The sequence below is a fragment of the Clarias gariepinus genome, chromosome 11, assembly GCF_024256425.1.
Source record: "Clarias gariepinus isolate MV-2021 ecotype Netherlands chromosome 11, CGAR_prim_01v2, whole genome shotgun sequence".
NCBI classification, from domain to species: domain Eukaryota; kingdom Metazoa; phylum Chordata; class Actinopteri; order Siluriformes; family Clariidae; genus Clarias; species Clarias gariepinus.
This window is the reverse complement of record NC_071110.1, coordinates 8,543,480-8,559,788: the sequence shown is the minus strand read 5'-3', so window position 1 is coordinate 8,559,788 and position 16,309 is coordinate 8,543,480.

Here is a 16,309-nt window from a genome sequence, read left to right as displayed (position 1 = left end):
GCGTTGTGTGTATGTGGTGTTCTGCAGACCTTGTTGTTGTAAGAGATCAGAAGAGAATGACTAGATTGGTCGCAGCTGACAGGAAGTTGGTAACTCAGGCACACTTCAAAGTGATGGTGAGCAGAAATCATCTCAAAATACAATCAAATCTTGAGGGGGATGGACTACTACAGCAAAAGGCAACATCAGTTTCCGCTGTTGTCAGCCAAGAACAAGTATTGAGGCTTTTTCTCTTAAATGGCAGTTTAATTGAGGAATAGTTTTATTAACTAAGAATATTTGCATAATCATTATTTATTAGTCTCAAGCTTAGACTGTAGATCATTCCACCTCCCCTTTCAACTCAGTAAAGTGTGTAACCACAAAATGAGAAACTGACCTATTCTCAGCAATAACATATTTGCTCAGAAACTCTAGAGTTTTGTCATTACTCAGAAACTCATACATCAAATTAAAATGCGGGAAGTTGCCACATTGGCTACATTTACTCTTCTTCTGTGAGGTAAACCACTAAATGTGTAACATCAGACAGAAAGAACCATTCAGCAAAATGCATGGTATTTAAGGATTAGCTTAAAGAGACTTTAAACAACCAACTACAGGAAAACAGTTCTAGATATCGTGAGGATTTTTTTTTTTTAATGTGCTGTTATAAGCTTGCAATCTAGCTGATTATTTACATCACATGTCTTGGCACCCTGCAGCTGGAACAATGTAAATTGATTTGTTGTACTATGTGTTTGTACAGTATGACTTAGATTAAGACCTACTCTAGGTGTTAGTTCTAGGACAGTGTTGACCCCATAACCTTGTAACCTTCAAGCAAAGTTTTACTTTTTAACAGTTTACTTACCGCTGATCACAACTCTATCCCATAACTGGTTTAAAAAAAATCTACTGTCATCCTACTCGTACATTTAATGAAACTAAGCAATTAATTCTGGTGCACAAACGAACAAAATATTAGGGTGGGCATGTAAGCAAATGGAATAATTAATAAGGGGAAACATAAAAATATGGTTTGCCCCATTGGTACAGATGGCAACTGTTAATATTATATTTTAAATCAATAATGCATTGAAAACTTAAATGCATTGTAAACCCAAAAAGGTTTGTATCACGAAAACTGTATCAAATACACACTGCCACTGCCTCTGCTTCTGGAGGAAGTGTAAGGATCTGGGGTTGCTTCACTTGGTCAGGTCTATTCACCAACATGGCATAAAAAAACATAAAAAGGTTGAGTACTGTAATATAACAGGTGGCCAGAGGGATTTTGAGCCATTCTTTTTGCAAAATAGTGGCCTGGTCACTACGTGATGATGGTGGAGGAAAATGTTTCCTGACTCGCTTCTCCAAATCACCCCAAAATGGCTCAATAATATATAGATCTGGTGACTGTGCTGGCTATGGGAGATATTCAACTTACTTTGTCACCAGTCTTGCTGTGTGTATTGGTGCATTAGCATCCTAAAACATGACACAACCGTCAATGTTGGGTGCACATGGTCCTCCTGAATGGTTTGGTAGTCTTTGGCAGTGAGGCGCCCATCTAGCACAAGTATTGGGCCTAGGGAATGCTATGATACTGCAGCCCAATCCATCATTGATCTACCCCCATGCTGGGCATGTAACAGTCTGGGTGGTACACTTCTTTGAGGCTTCTACACACCGTTACTCTCCTGGATGTGGAAAAGACAGTGAAGGTGGACTCATCAGAGAACAATACATGTTTTACATTGTTCACAGCCCAAGATTTTTACTGCTGGCACCATTGAAATTGACGTTTGGCATTGGCACCAGTAAAGGTTTGGTTATAGCTGCCCGGCCATGTACATTGACCCTGTGGAGCTCCCGACAAGTTGAGGTGAGTTGGGCAGCTGTGGTTTTATGTTTTTTTAATACAATCCGAGTTCGCACCCCAGCCCTTTTAGACAGCTTCATCTTGCGTCCACAGTTACTCTTGTTGGATGTGGTTTGTCCTTCTTGGTTGAATTCTGACATTACCCTGGATACCGTGGCTCTTGATACATCCCAAAGACTTGTTGTCTTGGTCACAGATGTGCCAGTGAGACGCGCACCAACAATTTGTCCTCGTTTAAACTCTGAGGCCATGTCCACACATAGCCGGGTATTGAAAAAACAGAGATTTGTTCATATGAAAATGCAAAATGCCCTGTTAAGAGCTTTTAGGAGCCCCCTTAATCAACAGGGGGCCAATCAGAAGCCTAAAAAAAAAAAACTGTCTGCGGGGTCTGTGTCGTCGGAGTTTTTTACAGTATGTAGCAGCAGTGAGCTTAGTATGTAGCACATTCAGGCACCTCTGTTCATTAACATAATGTGTGAGTAACTGCGCGTGTATGTGCATGAATGCAAAAATTCCAGTACACAACAGTAACACAGTCACTAGTTTACTGTATGTACGTCCACAATTGCACAAAAAATCCCCATAAACAAAGCTGACGTCAAATCAAAGAGACTCGCACACAGACAATTACATCATCGGCACAAGGGGACGTTACAACAAGCCAAAATCTCTGTTTCCCCTGTCCACACAACACCACGGAAAAACTAATCTACTGTGTTTATAAAGGCTAGTTGGACATCTTTAAATTTCTGCCTTTTGTTATTAAATAATTGCAAAGGTCCTTATTGCAATTCTTATGCTTTTACTTGTGCAGCACAATTTAGAACTGTCCTATCCATTAAAAAAAAAAAATTCAGCAAACAAGAAGATAAAGAACAATCTCAATAATGCTTCATGGAAAACTTGTTTTACTAACAAATATATGACTATTAGAGAAGTGGTTTTGTATCAGTTTAATCCATATGTTACCCTGCTTATTTTCCCTTCAGCCCTGGCATGCCCAGCCACCTCACCGCTCATCATATCCTACAGCTCTGCACAGAGGCTTAAGTTGTCTAAGCTGCTATTAGTTAATCCAGGATGCCTGCATAAACAGGGCACAAGCTTAACAAACAATAAATAAAATATAATAACCTCTAGTTAGTATGATTTATTAAAGTATCTCTTCTTTTTTGTCAACTTGCTACTACTCAATAGCAACATTGTCAAACTGAACTACTTCTTTTGAGAAAAGTGATTAGCAGGAGATTGATGTGTTCTTGAAATTACACCTGTCATAAGTACTAAACCTTAAATACATTCTTAAAAACTATTTGGATGCCCATATATTTCCAGACATACTGTATGTCTCTTAAGTAATTGTGTCAAAGAAAGGAATTACATTAGCTTCGCACAGGATAAGCTACCTGTTTATATAATGAGTGTTTTCATGTACATTGCAAAAACACACCACACATTTAATTTTGATCAACATGCATAACCATGACATATATTCTGACCAGACTTTGCAGAGTTTGTACAACTTGTGCCTGATTATTATGCTCATTATGCTCACATGATCATAATACATTATGGGGCCAAAGGTTTGTGGACATCTGTAAAAACTAATATATATATATATACTGTAGGTAGTCCTTTTGCCACAAAAACCCCAGGCTTGACTCAACACTGGTGCATGACCTAGTAACGCTCCTGTGTGTGAGTGGACAAATGCCCGCATCCATGCATCAAAATCTTGTGATAATCCTTTAAAAATGATTGACGGATATTGTTATAGCCGAGCAGGGAATAATTATGGAATAGGATCTTAAAATAGGAAAGGCATATGGGCTCGATTGTCAGGTTTACACAATCTTGTGTGTATATGCCAAAATGTAAGAAGTGCAATGGCATGGACTGGGCTGATATGAAAGTCATACAGTATGTAGTGTTTCCCTATAATAAATTGTCATGGACGTATGATTTTTAGTTTTATTCGATAATCTGGTTGAGTAACCTGCTGATTCAGATGTTTCTTCAACAGTTAAACTGCAGGTGGAGGTGTGGCAGCATGACTCCTGGCAAGAGACTCTGCCAAAACTGCTCCCTGCCCTGAGGCCCCAGACTGTCTCCTCAAAAACAATCTGTTCAGCTACATCAGCAAAAGCAAGTATACTGGTTAGGCTGGATGTCAGCTAACTCCTATATACAAAGGTGAATAGACTTGCTTAGAAATGTTTGGTGGTTTGTTATTATGAAAGGGAATTACTATTTCCCAGTAGAGAAAAAAAAAATACTGGAGTTTTACTGTATGTTTGATGTGAGTCATCTGACGGTCAAAACAGCTCAGGTTCTCAAGAAAGCAGAAAGCAAGAGTTGTTAATCCTGAAGCCCTCTCGTAAAAGTCATTACCCTTGGTCCCCTTTATCAGTCCATTATGTCAGAAAAGGCAGTAATGTGCTAGTAATTATCTTTGGAAATTGTGTGCTTTTGTAAAATATAAGGAAGGTGAGGAAAGGTTCTAAATAATTGTGCTGTACTGTACACTGCTATCAGGATTATGCATGAAAACTTTCAGATCTGCTATTGTTCAATAGCTCCATCTGCTGGAACAATATCCTTGTATGCATCTGGTAAATGAATGCAACGAATAAACAGAACACTCGATTGAAACAACTACTGACTGCCTGACTGTCCCCTCACACATCAGAATACCAGTGATTTTGGAAACCTTTGAAATGTTGGTTTAGTAGTTATGTCATTGTTTAAATAGCACAGGTTGTGCAATCAATAGTTGATTCCATGACAAAAGGGTTTCTATGCAATAATAACATGATCCAACACGAAGCTGTAACATCATGGTTAGGCTTGTTGAAGAGTTGAAGAACAGGTCATGTTTTGTGTCCTGTCAAAGTCTTGACATTGCAGGTAGATTTTCTGAGATTCTGGCACCTGAATAAATTACAGAAAAAAATTTGAAGCGTTTGCAAATTTAAGTGCTCCAGCTGACATCTCATTAAAAAAATATAAAATTAAATTAAATAAGTAAAGAAAATTAGAGGAAATATTGAAATAACTGACAATTAAGTTTAAACATAATGTGGTAGGTGGTAAATGCTGTAGATGATCCTTTTGTCCTTTAGTCAGTCTGTTCTCCCTGTTTTACATGGAGAATTGTATGACAGAGTAAAACAGTGAAAACATAAAACAACAACAACAACAACAACAACAATATAGTATTGATATAAACATTTAAGTGGTGTGTTTATTTTCATTGCTAACATGATAACACTACATTGCAAATAAAAACCTTTATTGCTCCCTGGAGGGCTCTGGGACTCTTGGGGTTTTTGTACTGTATGCTTCTGGGACTTTTATTTTGACACAAGTGATCATTGTTTCCAGATTAACAATTTTACCATTAGCAATCTATGGTTTATAGTTATGGGAGGTTTGGATCATTTAATGACTCGGTTCTTTGAATCTCATTCATCAAAATGAATAAATCTTTTTTTGAGTCATTTAGTTCATTTAATTTTTTAATCAGAAATAAAATAAAATGTTATCTTTTCAATAAGCAGACCCCCACCAAATTTTGGCTATAGTTCCAGTAATGAAAACATTACAATGCAGATAAGGACATATTATGATAAACAGAATGAACAGCTCACCTCTCATATCTTCTGGTCCGAATCTTTCATTCTTTTGACACGTGACTCTCATAAACGCTATGCAGTGCATTACACAGGAAACAAAATTGAACGGTTGTTCTCATGATTCTTCTAGTCGGAGTCGTTCGTTCTTTTGAATCTATGGGCTCATTGTACTGCCATCTAATAGACGAATTTCGTGTAGCAACTAGATTGTAACATCACATTTAAGCTGCACGGTTAATATGTACCTGCATCAGTTTTTTACATAGCAGCCATTTTCATTACAAATCTATCCAGATTTTCTTTTTTGCGCATTACAATTTTCCTAATGTAAAACACCACATTATCATTTATAAGGTTCACAGTTTTGTTAGGATGATATGTTAGACTATATGTTAGATATGTTTTCTCTGAAGAACCTCTTAACTTTGTTAGCCCTTTTAGTGCAGTTACTGCGAATAGTCCTGTTCGATATGTTTGCTCTGAACACCCTGTTCAGGGCCCTGTTTGCTCTGATAACCCTGTTGAGGGTCCTGTTTGCTCTATTGGCCATGCGGAAGACCTTCTCTGCTTTGAAATCCCAGTCTGCTTAGGAAACCAGGAATGTTTTGAGTACTTTGACAGTTACAGTATAGCAGTTCTTTTTTTTTTTCTAGACAACCTGACAAACCCAGCATCACCTAAGCCACACCCTGCGTCACCTAAAATATGCCCTGCACTGCCAGAGCATCTTGAGTTCTGCCTGGCCCGGTTTAAGCCAGATAGCGTACTCACTCTGCATAGTATAGCAGCATTCTAGCAGGAAATATAGGATAGGCTTCTACTATGGTTGGCAAGATTGGAGAAAGGTGCGCTGCTTCAAAGCATCATACTCGCTCTGCCTCCAGTTTTGAGGATATCATATTGGCTGTGCCTCCTGAGTGGATATTGGGTCATATTGGGTCCTCCTCTTGGCTTCAAGACTTGTTTTATTTCCTGGGTTAAAGGATTTCATATAAATCCGCCACCTGGATTGAAGGTATTTGCTCTGACGGTCGAGTTTGAGGACATTGTTCTTGCTCTGCTGTTTAAATTTAAACACATTGTGTTTGTTTTGCTATCCAAGAATGTCAAGTCATTGTCCCATCTCCATACCCAGCCCCTGCTAAGTCCAAAGGACACACACCACAGTGTCAGAAGACCGCAGTGTCAGAAGACTTAGCAAAGAATTTTGTGGGGTTTTCCCTGGACAAATAGATTTTTTACATCTGAATTGACATCTTAAGTGATGTCCTGTTTTGGGTTACCATATAGGTTCTCATATTGATGTTTGCCCAAATCTGGTTATAGCTTCCATCCATCCATCCATCCATCCCCTTTTTGTGATGGCAAATGTCACCTCTCCTGAATCTCTTCCTAAGAAAATCAATTATGAAGGAATGGTTTAGTCTGAGTTACTCCTAAGAGCATTTATTAATCAAGCCATTGCTTGCTCAAGCTTCATTTCATCAAGCCTTTATGAGACCTTTTGAAAAATGTCAACCTTTGAAAAGACTTATGTGAAGTAGCATTTTAAAGGAAATCAAAGGTCTTGTCTCTCAATATTTTAAATTGAATGGTGCAAAAAGAATCATAGTGTGGCGTGGGCGGGGGGCGGCTGACGACCAGCATGCCTTGCGGGGATGTCGGTGTGTGTTCACCATGTTGGGGAAAGGTGTTTGGGTTGGTGGCTTCGGCCCTGTTTGTGTGAGGGGTGTGAAATGTCCTCCATATCAAGCTAGTGCTGAATTGGATGTAGGCTCTTGAGTGAAGGTGCTGCTCATGCCTTACATGCTGTGTGCTTAATAAAGTACTCCCAGCCATTGCATTGGGTAACAAATAAGCTCACTCGTCTCTCCAGCATTCTTCCCGGCGTAAAAACGCTACATTGGTGTCAGAAGTGGGATGGAGAATAACGGGTTTGAGCGCACAAAGGAGGACCTTCTAAAAATCCAAGCGGGCCGCCGAGTAGCGGAGCGACTACACGCGCAGAAGAAGCGTTTTCCTGGCGGAGCTAGCGCGAGCACACCACGTCAACCAACGCGGAGCGGGAAGCAGAAAATCCCGGCGCTGGATCTCGGGGCGGAGGCTGGCGCTGCGCAAGAGCCGGAGCAAGATACAGCTCCGTGCGCTGTTAGCCGGCAAAGCGAACTGCCGCTGCGCGAGGCCGAGCGCGCTGAGCCCATATCGGCGGCACATCACGGCGAAAGAGCCGAGCGACCACCCGCAGCTCAGTGGCGCTTGGTAGGTGAACCTAGCCGGGGACAGGGCTACCCGTCGCGGCTAGGCCTCGACACCGCTTCCGAGATTCCGCGACGACGCCGAGGCCAGGGACCGCCGGACTACCGCTGCAAGGTTCTCAGGCCTGAGGGACAGCGTACACCAGCAGCCGCTAAACTAGCGCCGGGTGGACGGTTGGGGAGCCCCGCGGGGCTTTACATCGATTGTGTGCCGGACGGCGTCTTACTGCGGGCGCTCGTGGACACCGGCTCCACTGTTTTCCACGGGTTGTGGAACTGTGAACCGCTCATCGCCAGGCAGAAGGACCCCACCCAGCGCTCGCGGGCACCGCTGCAAGACTTTTGGGTGGGGGCACCTATGGGGCGAATGGGCGTGGACACTCACAGCCAGCTCGGCTCTCCGATGTCATCTACCGGGTGCGGTTGGCAGGGCGGGCCAAGTTTTGCCCCACCGGGACCGTCTTGCGCCTCCACAGCCGCACGCCGGGGAACCATCGAACTCTGGAGGCCGGACCGCCTCAGGACTACATTCGCGTTCACCCCTCACCTGCCAAAGGACGCCGGCGTTCCCACCGCCAGCGCCGACCGCCTCCACGCCTCCGAAACGGAGTTCGTCATGGTGACCAGGGACGGTCACAGCTCGGGTGGGGGCAGTGTGGCGTGGGCGGGGCGGCGGCTGACGACCAGCATGCCTTGCGGGGATGTCGGTGTGTGTTCACCATGTTGGGGAAAGGTGTTTGGGTTGGTGGCTTCGGCCCTGTTTGTGTGAGGGGTGTGTGACGTGTGAAATGTGCTCCAGTTCAAGCTAGTGCTGAATTGGATGTAGGCTCCTGAGTGAAGGTGCTGCTCATGCCTTACATGCTGTGTGCTTAATAAAGTACTCCCAGCCATTGCATTGGGTAGCAAATAAGCTCACTCGTCTCTCCAGCATTCTTCCCGGCGTAAAAACGCTACAATAGTATTTTATTTAATAAATGAAAGTGTCTTAAAAGGATCTCCTGTTCTTTGTCCCTCTCAATATGTTACATCACATAGCCAGTGTTTTATAATGCAGCATATGTGCTGCCCACTCTGGCCTTTATGAGAAGTGCTTTTCCAGGTTCCAGATCATACAGGAAAGACTGGTTTTATCTGTTTAATTAGACATGACACCGCAAACTGCAATAGCAGCACTTCTTTTGCAATACAGTCAGATTTACAAAAATATTTATCTTGCCACAGATGTACTTTTTCTCCCAGGTACAACTGAACATAATAAACAATGAAGACAAGCAGGATAGCAAACTTGAAAACTGGAGCAGAAAGCCCAGTAGAACTCAAGTCAAAAAAGTATGCTTAGTACACAGTATTAAATTCTGGCATGTGAAAACATACTTAAGTATACTTGCAGACTAACTAATTTTAAGTTTGCTATTTAAACAACTAATTTTGTACCAAGTGCATGATAAAATTGTACAAAAGCACAATTTTAAGTGTATTAAGTATACTTTTGTGTGCTAAAGTGGATCACTTTTCAGTTACTTATACACATAAATGATATGGCTGCGTGTGTACTAACATACATATCCGACAGCAATTAATTAATAAATTAATGAGTATTATTGATGCCGCTGGGGTCCTTGGAGATGCTAATGTATTTTGTGATAATGTATTATTTTTAAAAATATTTGATTGTGTCTGTTCACAACCGCTTGTTTATGCTGCTTTATAGTGGCTCATTGAGGAGACACAGTGATTCAGCATGTGATAAATCTGGCTGATCAAGCTTTGCTGGCCCTGGCCCAGTTTTGCATGAAAGGGCTCCCAAGTAAGAATTAGGTTTACATACTATGGTTCAGGAATGATAGGTTTGGACTTAAATACAGATTGCATTAAAATGACTGGAAAGCAAAAAAAAACAAACAAAAAAAAAAAACACACACACACACACACAGGAATCAGACAAATGTACCCATGAAACAAAAAGAGAAACAAAACATACAGTACATGCAGGGGTAAAGATAACATTACATTTATGTTTATAGTATTTGGGAGATGCCCTTATCCAGAGTGAATTATAAAAGTTTCTTTCATAAAAATATTCCTACCCTGTTTTAAAAGGTTACATTCCAAAGAAATATAGGCAAATCTATGGCACATAAAAGGAAACACTGACAAAAATGTATCAAAAGATGCAGAAACCAAAAGCAAAGCAAGGAATTGAAGACCAAAAATGCTGCAAAATGTCTTCATCTAGTGACCATTAAAAAGAAATGCAGGCTGGGGCTTACATGATTTAATTTAGTTAAGTGCATATTATGTTGAGTGTAATGATATATTTTATTCAGGCTCCAATGACGAGGGTTTTAACATTATTATTATTATTATTATTATTATTATTATAGCTGAGAACTTTTAAAGCAAAAAGCTACAGTATGTGTCTGTTTTTTTTTAAGGACATCTGGGTAAAATTCTGCATTAAAATTTCATGTTTAGTTATGGAGCTAGTTAAAACATAAATATAGGCTTGTTGTTACTGATATTTAATTTTACCTTTGTACATTAATGTGGCCACAATCAAGGCTGTCGATCAAGAAACAACTAAAATTGAAAATGTTAATTTTAACCACCAGAGGGTAGAGTTGTGTCATCTGACACATATTCTTTTCTTATTTCTTTCTTTAATTTTTTGAAATGTTACCTATAAAAAAGTATAATACACCCGAACACAAGAGTTCAGTAAGTTATCTCATACTCATCTTCTAAACCGCTTTATGTTTTATTCAAGGTCGGGCCTGGAGCCTATCCCAGGAGGCTTAGGGCACATGCCGGGTACACCCTGGACAGAGTGCCAATTCATCGCAGGGCACACACACATACACTCACACACTACAGGCAATTTGGGGACGCCAATCAACCTAACCTACATATCTCTGGACTGTGGGAGGAAACCGGAGTACCCAGAGTAAACCCACCAAGCACAGGGAACATGCAACAGAACATGCAAATTCCATGCACACTGTGTACTGTATATATACACAATATTTTAAAAAAATATATTTTAAGACATACACTTTATTATTATTATTATTATTATTATTATTATTATTATTATTATTATTATTATTATACCATACCTCCACTGGTATGCTGGAGTTCATTATTTGTTAACTATGCTATTCTAGTTAAAGGAAATGTAATGTAAAATGTTATCATTTACAATTTAATATATTACTATTATAACTTGGTGATAGTGTGTATAAGAAGATGTTTAATAAAGTGGCTGATTTAATACCTAGTATAACCAATGTGTAATTTGGTTTGAGAGAAAGCAATCATCAGGATGTTTTACAGGATTTTCTGAGGTTACAAGCAATCATAAATAACTGAATACAATAAATCTTAAAGGTGTATAAACAACATAGTTTCCAAATCTTGGGCTTTTAGTCTAGGTCAGCACTTTCTTCAACTAGGCTTAATAATTTCATATCGTAAATGAATGATACGTACATGTACAGATTGCATAATTTTGAGTGAACATGTGGGGGGAACCCCTGTGACTCAAACTAACCCCACCAGTAAGAGGTGGAGCAGAACCCCTGGGACCAAGATACACTTATTGAGCAGGTATTAAGCAACGCTTCTAAGGATTCAGAAACTTAAGGCTTTACACACACACACACACACACACACACACACACACACACACACACACAGTTTTTTTCTATTTCATTCATGACCCTTATTTACTCTTTTACTAAACGCACTGTACATATACCCAACTACTATACAGTATATATTTTTACACATTCTGCTATGAATTGTGAGACTTCATATAAACAACAATCCTTAACCATTAAAAAATATTATTTTATATCATTGCTGTTTTTTTCCGTTTAACACTCATGGTTAGTTTATGGGGTTGTGTGACATATAGAGGCGTGCATGACTGGATAGCATTACTCAGTTCATAAGTTGTTCATCCCACCCACGATCTGTGGGGTACATCGTGACCTTGCAAATTATATGCATCTTTCTAAAGACAGGTGGTCATGATATTAAAAATGAGCTAAAGTTCTATCAGTAACCAAAATTAAAATGTCCATTAATTATTCTATAAATTTCATGATGTATAAGATAGATAAGTTGAAAAATATAACACAAAGTATTACAGTATCTATGACAAATAATTTTTATATTTTATTACATTTGTAATAATGTAATTTATCAAATACTAATATGTAAACAAAAAAATGTGTACTCTCCCTATTTCCTTACCCATGCACTCAAACCAGAAAATAACTGATTGGGGCTTAGCTACTCTTGCATCTTTTTATTTGTATGATTTAAGCACTACCTGCCTGTTTCTGCTTGAGTGAGCTCACAGATGTCCATAATCGGCTAGTGTCACTATGATTGTTGCGGGAGTGAGAATATGCCATTCCTCCTACTTGCAGCACAGTTTGCACTCTCAATACTCCCAGTGCCGGAACTTTAGCACCAGTTCACAATCTCAGATGGTTGAGCAAAACACGTTTCCGTTACACCGTAAGAGAGCTCAGATTTTTTTTCCACACAATTACATTGGTAAAAATTCAAAGAGAGTGTACGGTAAATACAACATACAGAAAACCTAGTCCAATTCAACATACAATTATCCACAGTGAATGAAGTTCTGCGGCACAGAGTTTAAAATGCGTACTATGTCCACAACACATTTTAAACCCTGTGTTGTAGAATATTATTCAATCTGGATAGTTGTGCTGTGTGTGACTTGGTTTTCTGTATAGTGTACATATCAATCCACCATACACTCTCTTTGTATGTGCTTACCAAATAATTAATGTTTCTCATACAGTATAGAACAAAACCATCATAACACTTACTGAGACCCCTCTTCTCTCAGTCTCAAGCAAATGTAGGCCCGTTGATGGTAAAATTATTTACCAACTTATCATAGACATAATCATCTCTGTTGTGATTCACTCGGTTTTAGAGGTGCATGCATGACTTGCCATGTCTCCAACACTCATAATGATAGGGCTAATCTTCACTCTGTATCGTTAAAACACTGACCTCAAACTTCGGAAAGCTGCTATCATATGAATCACCATGCAAATGTAACTGTAGTGCAGTCATAACTGGAAGTGTACTGCAACTAGCTGCTTAAATAAAATGCACAGTGAGGTGTTGAAATGAAATATATATAGTGTTTTACACTTCCCTTATTGCACTCTAACAGACTTCACATAGCTTGTAAAGGGCCTTGCAAAGGTATCTCTTGTGATAGATATGGGAACTTTACATATAAGTAGGTATCAATAATAATAATAATAATAATAATAATAATAATAATAATAATAATACCGCAGAATGTAGTGAATATAGCAAATGGCAATCAGAGATTTATTTTTGATCACAGTGTTATAGGTCATAGTTTACTACAAAATGTATAAAACATTTATACTGCTTATTATTATTATTATTATTTTCTTAGGGGGCCTGGAGCCTATCCCAGGAGACTTTGGGCATGACACTGGCCTGGACCTGGACACTGCCAATCCATGGCAGAGCACAAGCACACACAAATGAACACGCACACCCCCACACTGCAGGAAATTTGGGAATGTCAATTAGCCTAATCTCAAGACATGTAAACTTCATTCTCACAGACCCGTGGCGGGGATTTAACTGTTGACCCTGGAGGTGCGAGGCCACAGTGCTAACCACTACACCACTGTGCCGATTTTATAATAATAATAATAATATCAAATCGGAATAGTGGCCTTGCACCTTCTGATCACACCTCATGTTCCGATTTAATAATAATAATAATAATAATAATAAAAATAATAATACCAATAATAATAACAACAACAACAACAATAATAATAATAATAATAATAATAATAAGTGTGTGTGTGTGTGTGTGTGTGTGTGTGTGTGTGTGTGTGTGTGTGTATGTGTGTGTGTGTGTGCGCATGTATGTGTGTGCATGTGTGTTTGTGCCCTGCCATGGGTTGGCATTGTGTCTATAGTGTACACTGCCTCATGCCCAATGTCTCCCGAGATAGGCAGTATAGAAGATGACTAATAAAAATAATTCTTCTCCTTTTTATTATTATTATTATTATTATTATTATTATTATTATGTGTTAAAGTATTGTTAGAAACTGCTTGGATTAATTTGGCCATTGCTGTTACTTAGCATCTAGTGCACAGTACAGTAGATGACTGAATTGTAGCAAGATGGACAATGCAACTAAACAAACAAACACACAAACAAACAAATACATAAGCAGAAAGGCGTAACTTTTCAAAGATACACTAAAACCTCTGAATGCCAGGAATTGCACATTTGTAAAACTATAAAGTTATAAAATGATAGCAGTTATATAGTTTAGTTTTTTTTGTTTAAAATGTTGTGTATGTATGTATTTGCTTAAGTGCTCAGTCATTATTTGATTTAAAATGTACATATTTCAAAATTTTTACATAATCCGGTTATTTCAACTTCTATATACTATACATTTCACAGTAAGATACTCAATTTACTCATTTTCTTAACGTTACTCAATATTAGCTTGCAGTTTTTTACACACAACATGCAGGTCAGATGTTGCTTTAGTTGAATTCACTTAATCAGTTGACTTAAGGTCAATTAATTGACAGTTTAGTTATATTTATTCAGTACGGTAAAGGTTTTAACATTTAAAATATATTTGAGATTTGTTGTTTGGTTATCCTGAGATAAATAATGAAAACAGGTGAGTGTAGCGATTCTAAGTAAATGTTGTTTTTCAAATGTGTGGTTTTAAATTTGATTTTCTACTTTCTTTACCTCCTTTTACCTGGTGAGGAGTTCACGGATAAAAAATCCCTGAGAATAAACTTGCAAAAAGTGTGCTTCATTTTCTTGTGAACTGGAAAAATGTCATATTTCCCATTCTGTGGTTTTATTGACTAGTAAATGGTTGACAGTCAGATTCATTCTCTCTCGCTCTCTCTCTCTCTCTCTCTCTGTGTCTTCACACCCACACATTACAAAGAATTTCACATAGATTACTCCACTATTCATTCTACTTCTCTGACTCTCTTTTTTTGCCTTTACATCTCACACTTACATTGCAGATCATGCAACCAAAATTCTCAGCAATGTGTGTTTGTCTTGCCAGCATTATTGTGGTTACTTACGTTTAGGTTTTGTCATTCATGCAATTTGTGTGCAACCTAGTCATTTATTTATGGTTCATCTTGTAAGACTTGGAGAGTAAACCACAGAGTAATATTTAACCCCATCTATAGCTATATTATTCAATGTGGAAAATACTTAAAATTTTTATGTATAGCATGGGTAAAATGGAATGTAGAAACACTACTATACTTGTAGAACAGGGGTTTAACAATGGGTCTTTTCGGTGGTCAATTGTTTAAGCTTTTTAAAGAAGTTCTACTTGGAGTCATTCCTGAAGGGGGAACCCTGAGCCTCCTAAAATCCAGCCAAAAATCTTCCTAAAAATGCAATATGATTTTTAAAGAGACAAAACCCCAACATAACCATTGATACCTAACTGCTTCTGGGGAATATAGTAGTGTCTAAAACATACACTCTTTTAAGGAATTATTTATTGATTGCTATAGGGATTTCCAACACTTTTGTCATTTTTAGACAATGCATGCTACAGTAGGCAGTGTTGTGCCAGGGAATTTTTATACACCAAAAGAATAGTTCCGATTTTCTTTTTTACTGACAATTCTTTAAAAACAGTGATGCAATTCTAACATCATCATCATCATCATCATCATCATCATTATAATTCGTCCCCAAAACACTAGTCATGTGGTAAGAATCCACCCTGGATTGGATAGCATACATATAAGGCACAACCAATCCATCTACCGGGATGTTTTGGGGAAATTGGAGAAAAAAGAAGAATGTAAAGGAATCGCATGAGGCACACAGTATACAAAACTCTACACAGACATGAGCCCAAACTTAGGGTCAAACTGGGAACTCTGGATCAGTCATTTGGCAATGCTACCTGCTGTCCTACCATAATACCTGGTATAATCTATTAGAAGTAACACATAAAGTGCTTATTTAGGCAATAAAATGTATTTTAATATGCATGGATGTGTGTGTGTGTTTTGGTACAGCTCAGTGAAATAGCAACTCGATGCTGCACAGTTGTCACTAACAAGATAACTTGTCAGGTAGGACACTGATGACACAGAAAGACTGGAATTATGTCACCAGCTGGACAATATTGCAGAAATAATTTTCTTGTACTTTTGGAAAAAACTTAAATAAAAGGGCACAAGGTATCAAGGAAGTTCATTTAAATGCTAACAATTATCTGTGAACAATTATCTTATCTGTTTAGTTGCAATATTTTTTTTTTTTACCATATGGAACCATCCTAACTCTTCCCACCGGAAAGATATCTGTCACTGGATTAATATACAGTATGCTGTCCAGTACATTCACCCATTCTTTTTACTAGAAATACATGTACACTTTAATAAGAGACATAAGAGAAGAATGTCAGTTTGGTTAAAGCTGAAATGAAGGC